This window comes from Gopherus flavomarginatus, chromosome 4 (genome assembly GCF_025201925.1).
Source record: "Gopherus flavomarginatus isolate rGopFla2 chromosome 4, rGopFla2.mat.asm, whole genome shotgun sequence".
NCBI lineage: Eukaryota > Metazoa > Chordata > Testudines > Testudinidae > Gopherus > Gopherus flavomarginatus.
Window position 1 is genome coordinate 115,221,490 of NC_066620.1, and position 12,930 is coordinate 115,234,419.

A 12,930-nucleotide genomic window follows, 5' to 3' on the forward strand; every position below is an offset into this window, starting at 1 on the left:
AATGTCTCATGAAGTGCCTCACATTTCAAACCCAGCCCAGTTTGTTAAAGATGCTAACATCTGATGGCTCTTTCAAGAGTTTATGTGAAAAGAGTTGCACTTCCCGATTTTCTGAAAATGGCAATGAACATACAATCAACACTGAAACCTTGTTTAAATGCACTAAAGAAACATTTGGGGTATAATTATCAGTTTGACGCGGCTTATGGGGTAAAGCAACGATGGCTGTCACTCACATTTCTAAGCCAGGACTGCACGGGAGTAAGCCAGAATAGCCAACTAGAATGGTCCCATGATACAGACCCCCTCCAAAACATCCCCTTCTTCTCCCAGCTGTCCCAATCTCAGGGAGATTAGAGGGTTATAAACATGAAAAACCTCAATAATAATGGGGGATTTCAGTTATCCTCGTATTGACGGAGTACGTCACCTCAGGACAGGATGCAGAGAGATAAAGTTTCTTGACACCTCAAATGACTGCTTCTTGGAGCAGCTAGTCATGGAACCCACAAGAGGAGAGGCAATTCTTGATTTAGTCCCAAGTGAGCAGTGCACAGGGATCTGTACAATGTAAAGTCATTAATTAATTTGCTCCCCCTCGATGTGGGGAAGATATGCAAGAAATCTATGTTTCCCAAGCTGAGATTTCCCCAGACACTTCACTGAAAGACACACTGGTTAAGATAAAACATATTTTTTTAACTACGGAAAGATAGATTTTAAGTGATTGTAAGTGATAGCAAACAGATCAAAGCAGATTACCTACCAAAAAAACAAAACCGCAAATTAACCTAATGTACTAGATAGGATTTGAATCAGACATGCCAAACCTGTGGGAAAAAAAACAGATATTTGTCTTGTTTTTGGCTTAATTGGTGTGTGAGTTGTTGTTGGCTAGTTTTTGGCTTGTAGCTTGTTGTTTCTCTTTTTTGATCAGCTCCCAGCAAGCAGGGGCAAGGCGGGGTTAGCAAGGGCAAAGTGGGAAGAGAGTCAGAGGTGCACAGCGGGCCCAGAACAGTCCCAGATTGCACGCAGGGAGGATCTAGTCACATAGTGTTGGGGTTCTTAGGGATTGGCTTGTTTTGGCCTTGTTTTGAAATGGGATTAGCTTGATTTTCGGTTTATTGTGAAAGTTAGGTGCTTATTTACCATGTGAAAATTGGCAACTGTGGTTTGAATTAGCAATATTTCACCCTGACGGATGATACAAGCAGGCTTGAAGATTCTTAAGGCACAGGCTGCAATTGCTGTGCAGTGTAGGTTCCCCTCCCCCATTCCAAGTCCTTTGTCTTACAGAGGTTCTTTCAGGTGTTAAGTTGTGGGGAGAATGAAGACAAATCATGATGTCACTCTCAATGTTATATAGTCTCTCCATATGGTGGGAATCCTTTGTTTTGAGCTAATTTCCCAGGGAGTTTGTGGAAAATACGAGTACCAAAATGGAGTTTAGTGTCATGTGGTCCGGTCACATGCCCTTGCATATCATGCTGAGTCATAACAGCCATTACTCATAGACTGGCTGAAATGCTCCCAGGTGAGATAAACCTTTTCTATGGGCCCCTGGCCTTTCCTGATGGACCATTAGCACTGTCTATCTTCTTCATTGTTGTACCTCAAAGGCTAGCTTAGAGTGTTTTAACTTCACAACATCTTTCCATGACAAATACAGAGCAAAACTTTGAAACTGCACATACAATGATAAAACATACAATCCAACAGACTGTTAATGTTCAATAGATCAAGAATTTTAGAATGATACCTTACAAGGCGTACTTAGTACAAGATGCCACATAATTATATCATAATCATATTACATTGGTGAATATGAGGTGGAGAGTGTCATACCCCTGTTGAAAGCAGAGTCGTTTATTGGGAGTGTGGAAGAGCTGGAGAAGGTGTTGCCAGCTGGTAAGGAAGAAATGAGCTCTGTCCAGAATCTCGGTGCTAATGAAGTGGTGTCCACTCCATTGTGCTATGAACTCTTCACCCTTTTGGCGTCCAGCTGGCCATTTACATGGGGAATCTGATGGTGGTGATTGCAGTCTCCCACTTCAAAACCCTACATATCCCCACCAACTTCTTACTACTCTCCCTGGCCGTTGCAGATCTCCTCCTGGGGTTAACAGTGCTGCAGGTATTTTGGAGATGACTTTTGTAGGCTGCATATCTTTCTGAACACTGTCTTTTGTTTGACCTCTATATTTCATCTGTGTTTTATTTTCATTGATCATCACTATGCTATCTGTGATCCTTTGCTCTACTCCACTAAATTTACCATAAGATTGGCTTGTGTTTATATAGTGATAGGGTGGGGGTTCCCCATGGTTTATACTTTTGTCTTGCTCTATACAAATGCAACTGAGGAAGGCTTGGGCCATTACAAGACATACCCTGTGTTGGTAGATGTCAGCTGCTGTTCAACAAATTCTCTTCTTCTTCCTCTGCCTCATAATGATAACTTTGTATGTGAAAATATTTATTGTGGCAAATAGACAAACTAGACAGATAGGTAGCATGAAGAAGAGTGCTGGATCTAGGCTACACTTAGGAGCATCAAAGAGGGAAAGAAAGGCAGCTAAGACACTTGGTACAGCTGTAGGAATCTACCTCCTGTGCTGGTTGCCCTTTACTATAGACACCATGCTGGACTGTATTCTAGATTTCATTACGCCATCAGTTCTTATCTGGTTTGCTTACTTTAATTCAGTCTGCAGTCTCTTGTTGTATGTGCTTCTGCTGGTTCAGGAAGGCAATGAAACTAGTTTTAACTCTCAATATCTTCGGTTCTAAAACATCTACCACAGACTTGTACCAGGAATGACCAGAGCTTTTAGATAACACTGTATGTGAACATAGCTCACAACCATAAACATGGCTCCCAGGAGGAGACCCTTTCCTTTTATATTAAAGTGGTAAGAAATTAGAAGAAATACTGAGACAAAGATAAGAAATAAAAACTCTGGGAAATGTTACTGACACAGATTATTTCTGCCCAATGAAAGGGTGAGCTTTTCAAAGCAACCTACAGTGTTGGGATGCCCAATTCATCTAATTTTATTTAGTTATCTTTGAAAATCTGAGCCAAAATCCTGAAAGACAACAACAGAAAAAGTCCAGGAAATACTGAACTACAAATCATCAAAGTGGTTCTCATAATGGTTACTGGAACATTCAGTTAGCTGCCATTATTCAACTCAATCTTCACTTTTCTCAAAGCAGTTAGATCTGACAGACCCCTAACTTGACAATACAGCCTCGTCATTTACCTTCCAGAACAATCATCTAAATTGTATGAGCCTTTTGTTTTATAGAGTTGGTAAACTTTTAAAGCTCTAATATTATCAGTAGACTGCTCTGAATGTACTTAGCAGAAATTTTTCTAAAAATCTGTTAAATATAAAATATATATTGTAAAATCTAAATGTAAAATCTCTTTTACAAAAATAAATGAGCAACTAAGTAATAACTTAAGTATTTTTCTACTTGTTTTCAATTGTTTATTTAGTTGTATATAAACACATTGTTGATATGAAAACTGGTAAAAATTTTAAATCTGCAGAATTTTTGGTAAAATTAAATTGAGACTTAATTATTATAATTTAACATCTAGATTGCAATGGAACATAGCGACCTCTCAGACAGGTTAGGGTCCCATCGACACTAGACAGTAAGGGTTTACCCCCATGGAAAATATCAATGAAAATGAAAAATCTTTCATTTTGGTTGAAAGATGTTTGGGTTCTTTGCTACTTTAATGCCTCCTGGGCGCTCTAGTTCAAGTGCCTCAGCCCCCATTCTCCTCTATAGGCTGTGCTCCCTCATTGGACTACATCTTCTGTGATGTGTGTACCACAGTCTCCCCTCTGGCTGAGTAGAGGTTATATAGAATGAGAGTTCCATGGTCAGGGTGCATTATGGGAGATGAAGTCTGGCTGTGGAAATTGGAATGGAATGTGGAGAGAGGAGATTTGGAGTGTCAGGCACTCTAATTACAATTCCCATGAGACCCTGTGGCAGCATTTCAGAACTGAAATATTTTGGGTTTGGGATGAAATATTTTGGTTTGTGGCCATTCAGTTTTTGGATGAGAAATTGGAAATTTCCACTGAAAACAGATACTTATTGCTATGTATATATATACATATATATATCTATGTGTGTGTGTGTGTGTGTGTGTTTAGCCAAAAACCCAGTTTTCCAATGAAAAACAGTTTTAACAGAACATTTTCAACAGCCCTACTCAGCAGAGTAAATGACAGCGCCCGTCCTAGAAACTTTCGAAGGTAAAAGACCTTCCATGTCTTTATATTTAACATATTGAAGTAAAGGTAAAGTTCATCCTCCCATTTCCAAGATGGCTGTAAACCAAATCAAATAATATCCTCACTTGGATGTTTGTGCATAATTTTTTTCTGTTGCAGCAGCAGAATGAAGAGTTACAGAGACTTACTCTGTAACTCTTCCAAATCAAATACATGATAGGAGACTTGTGAACTCCTCAGAGACATCTACAGGTCTTCTGTGCTGTATATATACTAGCAACAACCCAGTTAATCTAAGAAAAGAGGAAAAAAATCAAATCAATTTTTATTGAGCATTGCCACAAAGGAGTCATATGGAGAAAAAAAACAAGCAAATGAGCTTTGAAGTTTAATAAGAAAAATCAGATTTATACACACTTTACAGGTAAGCTGTAAAACTATTCATTGTTTGAATCAGAAGATTTTCTAACTGAAATTAAAGACTAAAAACAAAAGCAAAAATCGCAGCCAAAAACATTTTCAATGAAGAGATGAAATACAGAGAGAGATCAGGTAAAACATCATCTACTCCAATGTAATGATATACCCAGCTGCATTTTGTAAAGTACTAGAAGAATTGCAATTTGTTTTGATTTTCCAGTCTCAGTAGTGGAATGACTGTATGACAGAGTTTTCTAATGATTCTTTTAGAGGACATGTTTGTCTCTGTATCATAAAAATAATTTGAACCACTATGTAGAATAAAGAAATCAATTGAATCTGAAAAAGTTTGGCCAGATCATTTAGAAACTGACTAGAGAAGAACAGATGGATCATCTTCAAGAATTTATGCTATACCAATGACAGATAAAAACATCAATAAATGGTATTAATGAGCTGATAATTACCAGTGTGAGGACTGCAGGGCTGGGTGAGAAATGTTGTTTTCCATGAGATTGCAGTCTCTTACTGAGCACACACACTATGATATTTCTTATGCATGTTAATGTCGTATATCATTTCAAAGTACTAAAGCACGACAATAGAGTATAATATACAAATATAAGATCCTTTCCTGCAAATACTCTTATTCACTTCTGGGTAGACCTGTTAATTTCAGTGGTGCTACTTGCAGGAGTAAAGTTATATACATGCTTATATGTTTGTGGGAATTAAATTTATTAGACATAAGGTCCAATATTGCTTCCATCAAAATCAGTGTTAAAACTCTCAATTAATTTAAGGGGATAAGGATATAGCTGAAAATAAATCTGATATTTTTAAAATCTTTGGTGTAAAAAGTAGAGAGAAGAAAGACTACACAAAGTTAAGCGTAAACACAGCATAATTGGCTTTTAGGTGCATTCATATTAGAGTATTATTTATAAAAGATAAAGTACCCTACTATAATGGCTCTACATTTTTATATCAGCCTGGCATACCCATTGTAAACCTCTAATATGTTTGTAATGGCAAATATTCATATTCTTATCATATAATGGCGTTTCAAATGGATATTAGAAAATTATCCCAGAAAGCTTTCATGTGCTTTTTGGTCCAGAAATAGCTTTATATGAACCTGATCAACTGGGAGAAAAAAAGAAAAACAGAAATAGGTGAGGGACAAATAAGGGGGATAGCTAATACAGCAGAAGGGATATGGACCTATAGAATTGAAAGAAGGAAGAAATGGGGCTTGCGGAGGGGGGTAGTTGATTTGATTAAAATCTGTATTCTATTGAAGAACGAGTCCCTGATGTGTACAGAATATAAGTATTTAATTAAATCTGGGGACCCTGTAGCATGAGAAACCCCAAAACTTGAGTCTTGGGGTTCATGATATTGCTAGAAACTCTTGTTGGCATTACTGGAGGAACACAATTCCTTAGTTTACTACTGTGAAATAATGTTAATTAAACTCCCAAACGCTAATAACATATACATAGCAAGTGTATACATTTATGTATATGTTCATATGCACGCACACATTAGCATATAGGATGTAACTTTTCAGGCCAAACTCCATCACTTTTATTCTATTAGAATAGAACCTCAGACTTATGAACACCAGTTACGAACTGACCAGTCAACTACACACCTCATTTTCAACCATAAGTATGTAACCTGGTAGTAGAGAGGGGAAAAAAGCAAATAATATACAGTACAGTACTATGTTAAATGTGAACTCTTAAAACAATAAAGGGAAAGTTTTAAAATAGGAATTTGACAAGGTAAGGAAACTGTTTCTGTGCTTGTTTTATTTAAAATAAGACAGTTAAAAGCAGCATTTTTCTTCTGCATAGTAAAGTTTCCATTATGTATTAAGTCAATATTCATTTGTAAACTTTTGAAAGAACAATCATAATGTTTTGTTCTGAGATACAAACATTTCAGAGTTATGAACAACCTCTGTTCCTGAGGTGTTTGTTAACTGAGATTCTGCTGTATACACAAGGAGTTGTGTAGCAGTTTGCTGGTGTAAGGAGTAGCATGTACATGAGAGTGCGCAGACTGAAAAGTGACATATATGTTTTTTTTTCCCTCTCCTTACACATGTATATTTGTAATACTAAATACTGGTTAAATAAAAACAGAGTCTTAAATAAGAATCATCCATAATAAAGGATTAATACAGTTCACTAAACTGGGTGTTGTTTAACCTGTTTTTCAAATCTTTAATGCTTTGAGGCACAGATTGTTTAACAAACCTCAATGACTCCTCAGCACGATGCTATTATATTTCTCTTAATCCTAGACAAGTTGTGTTGAGGGTATGCACCTCAGTGGATTAATATTACAAAGAGAACCTTGTCTGCAGGTATACACTCGGTAACCTATGGGCAAGCATGCTAAAAAGAGGAAGATCTCTGAGTTTTTATCACTCTTTTACCTTGCAGTGTGGCCAGCTTCACAAAGTGTTGCATGTTAAAATCTTTATCGCATCAACAAGTTTGGGCTTTCTGATGCTGTAATGTCTCTCCTGAAAGTATGGTCAGTACCTTCAGGAACAAAGATCTATGAGGTGATGGGTAGAGCTGCAGAAATCTGGTGAGTGTTGTGTTTGAGGCTTTCATTTTGCAGACCTATCATCATAGTTCTAATAGTGTTGAATGTAAAATCCATAGCAAAAATATTCAATATTACTAAATGTTTTTGAGCACCTTAGGATTTAGGTAATGATTCAACCCATTCCTTTTTGTTAGCATTGGGCCAAATTCTGCTATCTCTTATACTGGTGTAAGTCTAGAGTAACTCCTCTAAAGTAAATGGGAATCATTCTGATTTGATGTTCTTGAAACTGAGAGTAGAATTAGGCCCATTATTTGTAATGTTAGGTGTTAATCAACTAATCTGAAACACAGGTCTGCAGATGTTGCTACTGTTCATGTCACTTTGTTTATTTTTTCTTTTTCCCCAGGACTGGTTGTATTGTAATACGTTAGATAAAGTTTCTGTCGTTGATCCCAAATCATGAATTCATCCAACCTCTGGAGTCCACAGAATGTGCAGTATTGCTTTGTCTCTGTTAACCATTCATGTCCTAGAAATGTAAGGTCTACAATCAGTCTTTGGGCTATGTACATCTTCATGGTGGGAGCAATAGTGCTCACAGTGGGTGGAAATATGCTTGTGATCATTTCCATCGCTCATTTCAAACAGCTGCACTCTCCAACCAATTTCCTGATCTGCTCCATGGCAACTACCGACTTTTTGCTTAGTTTCATGGTTATGCCCTACAGTATGATCAGGTCTATTGAGTCATGCTGGTATTTTGGAGACCTCTTCTGCAAAATCCATACTTGTTGTGATACAATGCTCTGCACCACCTCTATTTTCCATCTGTGTTTTATCTCTGTTGACCGTTACTATGCAGTTTGTGACCCATTGCATTATGTCACCAAAATAACTATTCCTGTGATAGTACTATTTTTATTAATTAGCTGGTCTATCTCATTCTTATTGGCTTTTGGCCTAGTTTTCTCAGAGTTGAATATTGTTGGCATTGAAAAACATGTGACTTCCATTAAACTGCTGTGGTTTCTGTGCCTTCATACTTAACAAGCTCTGGGGAGTGATGGCTTCTCTTATAGCCTTCTTTTTCCCAGGCACAGTGATGGTGGGTATCTATGTCCACATATTTACAGTGGCAAGAAAACATGCCAGACAAATTGCTAAAATCCCCAGTGCAATAAAATGTGTCTCTGCAATGAAAAACAAACTCTCCACAAAAAAAGAGAACAAAGCAACTAAAACTTTAAGTATAGTCATGGGGGTGTTTGTTTTTTGTTGGCTGCCTTTCTTTATTCTTACAATAGCTCATCCTTTTATTAACTTCTCAACACCTGAAGACTTGTACAATGCCTTCCTCTGGCTGGGATACTTCAATTCTACTTGTAATCCAATCATTTATGGTTTATTTTATTCTTGGTTTTGCAAAGCATTTAAAATGATTGTGACTGGTACAATCTTCAGACCAGATTCCTCTACTCTTACTTTATTTCCCGCAAATACTTAGTTAGCCAGGTAGGGCTTTTATGAATGGATTAACATTAATAGATGCATATGCTATTTCTGGAGATCTTTTAGAATAGGTCACATAGGGCCCTATATATTGACAACATTTACAAAAATCTGCACATGCTTTTTGGAGAAACTGGGATGTGCTCGCTGCAGCTTCCCGCAGGTCCCACTGGCATGGGAATGGTGAACTACAGCCATGAGGACAACAATGATCAAATAAAATTTAAAAACTGGGAATAAATAAAAAACAGATAATATGTCTTGTATTTAAGGCCCTACTTAATTTGCAATATTGCAGAAATTGCAGATCCTGCTATATTAGGCTTCCCGTTCAATTTTATCAGCCACTGGGGGCTGACAGTGGGAGCCTCGGGCTGCTGATAGCCCCACTGTCAGCCCCCAGAGGCTGGTGACCAGTGTTCCTGTTGTCAGCTCTGCACATGGCAAGGCTTCTGTATAACTCCTCTCTGGAACATCCTCTTTTTTTCCCTGCTGCCCCTGACATGTCCCCAGACCCTGGGGAGCTGGGAAGGAATGCAGTGAGGCTGGTCATACTGGCCTTTGTATACTTAGACATGTAGGGCTTCATTAGAGATAAGAACCACAGAGAATTGGCTGTAGCTCCCCAATCTGAAGTTGCCCATCTCCAATGCAAGTTATTTCTGTACAGTGATATTAAGCCACTGGAGGACTGGACATAATGGATCACTGTCCCACCCCTACTGTATCCTCCTCTCCTTAGGCTGGGCATTGTGGGGTGGGAGCAGTTGGTGCAGGAGGCAGCTGTGCTACCCTTGCCAACTTTATGCCAATGCAAATTTTCCTTGTTTAAAGGGAACTCTAGGCTGGCCACTTCCAAATGCTTTAAGGCCACTTTGTCCTGCTTACACTTACAGAGGACAAAGCAAACTGGAGAATCTGATCTTTTAGTCTTTGTTATTCAGGAACTCTACCATTTTGCCTTTAATGTGTCATGCTACACCACATGTTAACATCTTCTTTTTTTACCAGATTCAAAGTGACTTTTTAAAATAATTTCAGTGTTTTGTTTATATAGGGAGTGTGATTTGACAGATGCTTAAACAATGTTTTAAAAAACCTTGAACACAGAGCAAGACATCAGACAGCGCTCAGGGGATAGAACTATGGAAGTTGTTTTTCTTTGAGGGTTCCCATGTGAGATTCAAGTTCCCTCAGCAGTAAAACAGCAAAGGGAATGAGTGAACTCTGGGGAGAGGATATAATGGGTATCTCATTAACAAGCATCTTTTTGCAGAGTTTTCATGATCTTAAATACCCATAATTAGTGTGACTCTTCTTAAGAGCTTTTTGACTGAAGCTGTTTCACATAGAACTCTGTTAAATTCTGGCTCCTAAATAACTGACAGAATGAGTACTTTATCATTATACAATAAGGCCTTAAGTCTCAAGAATTGCCTGCAAAAGAAAGAGAATGCTGCATGACAATCTCTCTCCCATACCTTTTATATTTCCTCTGCTGGTCAGATTTCTGTAGTATTTGTCTAGCTGGTTGCACCCATAGCTGATGTGGAAGCTAACAGGCAATGCCAGTGCACTCATAGGCACCAACTTCCTCGCTACCTCCCACCACCCGAAGCCCTCTCTCACTTCACCTCTTCCCCCAAGTCCCTAGCCCCACCCTGCCTCTTCCCACCCCTACTCCACCACCACCCTGACTGTTTCCACCTCTCCCCCAAGCGCGCCCCATCCCCACTCATTCCCCACCCTCCCAGTGCCTCCTGCCTGCTGAGGAACAGCTGATCACAGAGGAGTTGATAAGTAAGGCCGCCAGCAAGCGAGAAGCGCTGGAGGGAGCAGGAGGCACTGGCTGCAGGTGGATGCTAAGCACCTGCTACTTTTTTTCCATAGATGTGGAGTTGGAGCCTGTGAGTGGACCGTTACCTCCTCCACTCCTTGCTTGCAGATTGTTTTTTAAAATTGTACTGTTTAAACATACACACCTAAATTATCAACAGAAGGTGTATTGAAAGTTTGGGCAAAAATGTCTGTGGATGCAATGCACTCACAAACCTCCCAACCCATTTGCTCAATTAAGTGGATATTTGCATACATAAATCAGGTGATGGCATCTCCATGGGCATGATATTGCAAAAACTGTGTAATGTTCTGTTAGGTATTGTGCAGGTGTGTGCACATTTTTGTGGGTGCAGCAGCTGAATCACTCTTTGAAAAACTGACACAAAATGTGCCATATTGACTGTATTTGAAATTAGGTGCCTCTGTTTGTTCAAGCAAATAAAAATATATATATAAGAAATGTGTAGTCCAAGTCTCACCTTTTCTAGAACATAATGCACATATCCTCTTTTGAGAAAATCTTCTCTCACTGATTAGATGGTTTCTTGTCACATGGCCAGTAGGTGATGAGGAAGCAGAGAGAGACAGACAGACAGACAGAAATAAAATGAGAGGAAAGGAAAAAAAAAACAAATGTACAATGGTGAAGTGGACAATTGAAGTTGCTTTGGTCATTTAAGACCTGTCTCTAGGTTTTATATTTGCTACCTAAATACAATGATGATGAACACTTTAGAAATATCATATATAGATAATGTGAGGGACCGCGAGCTGCAACACCAGTCCCATGGGACCCCAGCCAGTACATAGATTGTGGTCACCACCCACCAGCTTACCAGAGCAGCTGAGAAGAGGGCCAGCCAAGCTCTAGCTCACAAAAAGTCCCACCTGTAATGCTCCTAAATTGGGGGAGATGTCTAGCCCTTCTGATTGGCTGGGAGGCAATACTTAAAGCAGAAAGAGGCACGTGAATTTGTATAATCAACTAAGTGATTCACTTGCTGGCTCCTATTACAGACTCTGCTTCCCTGCCTGCCTCCTAAGCCCTTCCTTCCTGCCTCTTCCTGGTTCCTTCCCTCCTCATCCCTAACATCCTTCTGTTCCTGGTTCCTGCTTTCCTGCTTCACTCCAAATCCCCGCAGTTATGCCCTACCCCTGATGATGGCTTCAACCCGAGGCTTGACTCCTGACTTTGATGAACTGCTGATAAAAGTTCATGATAGGTCCCACTTATCCTCCAGGCCGGTGGACATGGAAATGGTTCTTCCTGAGGTTGATATCCAAGAGCACAGAGATGCTACATTTCAGTGCCATCCATTCCCCGCATTTCCCTCTGATTATGGATATTTCATGGCTGGCACGCCTCAACCCCCTTATAAGCTGATGTGAACTAAGTTGAATTTTTCTCAGATATCTGCACTGCTTGACCCCAGGAAATGGGCAATGCGCAGTAGTTCCCCAGCAGTTGCATGCCAGGGAAGCTGGCCTGGCAATGTCATCTGGTGATGCCAGCACTTAAGTTCCATCCAAATACAGTAACTACAAAGATGTCTTTAGCAAAAATCCACAGACACCTTGCCCCTGCACAGGGACTACAATTGCCCAATCAAACTACAACCGGGGAAAACATTCCACTCAGCATATATTTGCCATTTCTAGCTGTATTGTGAACCTACCTTCAGGAGAACCTATCCAAGGGCTTTATTCATAAGTCCACTTTGCCTTCCAAGGCACCACTCCTCTTTATTAAAAAGAAAGATGAAAGCCTTGGACTATGTGTGGACTATGTGTGCCATGAAGTAGGTCACCATGTCATAGAATCCTAGGGTTCATCGTGTCTCCTACTAGTATCATGATGGACCCACATAAGATAAAGACAGTCTCTAGTGGGAAGTACCTTGGAATGTTCATAAATTACAATATTTCCTGGGGTTCATGAACATTTATCGCTGGTTCATCCCAAAATTCTTGGAGTGAATCATCCCTCTCACTGCCCTGCTCCATAAAGGCCCATCAGGTCTTGAGCAATTAATACTCACAATTATCATTGTTCCCATACTGATCCACCCCAATACCATGCAAGTCTTCATCATTGAAGCAGATGCACCTTTGGACTTCGGGTATTGTTGCTCTCTGTTCATGCGAAAAGGCCCAAGGAAGTGAGAGGGTTAAGGAATAAGCCCCCTAACACCCTCCTGATGAGCAGGAAGCCATAAGTAAGGAGCCCCACAACATCCAAGATGGGGTAATCTATGTATAAGGGCATATATATGTTTTCCTACCAGGCCTCCAAGGCCTCTAACCATAAAAATATGTTATGACTCCCACC

The 12,930-nt window shown here is 39.6% G+C and overlaps 2 pseudogenes; both read left to right on the top strand.

Moving 5' to 3' along the window:
* Window positions 1-1,919: 1,919 nt before the first annotated feature.
* Window positions 1,920-2,821, top strand: LOC127049256 (trace amine-associated receptor 5-like; annotated as a pseudogene).
* Window positions 2,822-7,712: 4,891 nt separating this feature from the next.
* Window positions 7,713-8,757, top strand: LOC127050078 (trace amine-associated receptor 4-like; annotated as a pseudogene).
* The last annotated feature ends 4,173 nt before the right edge of the window (window positions 8,758-12,930 follow it).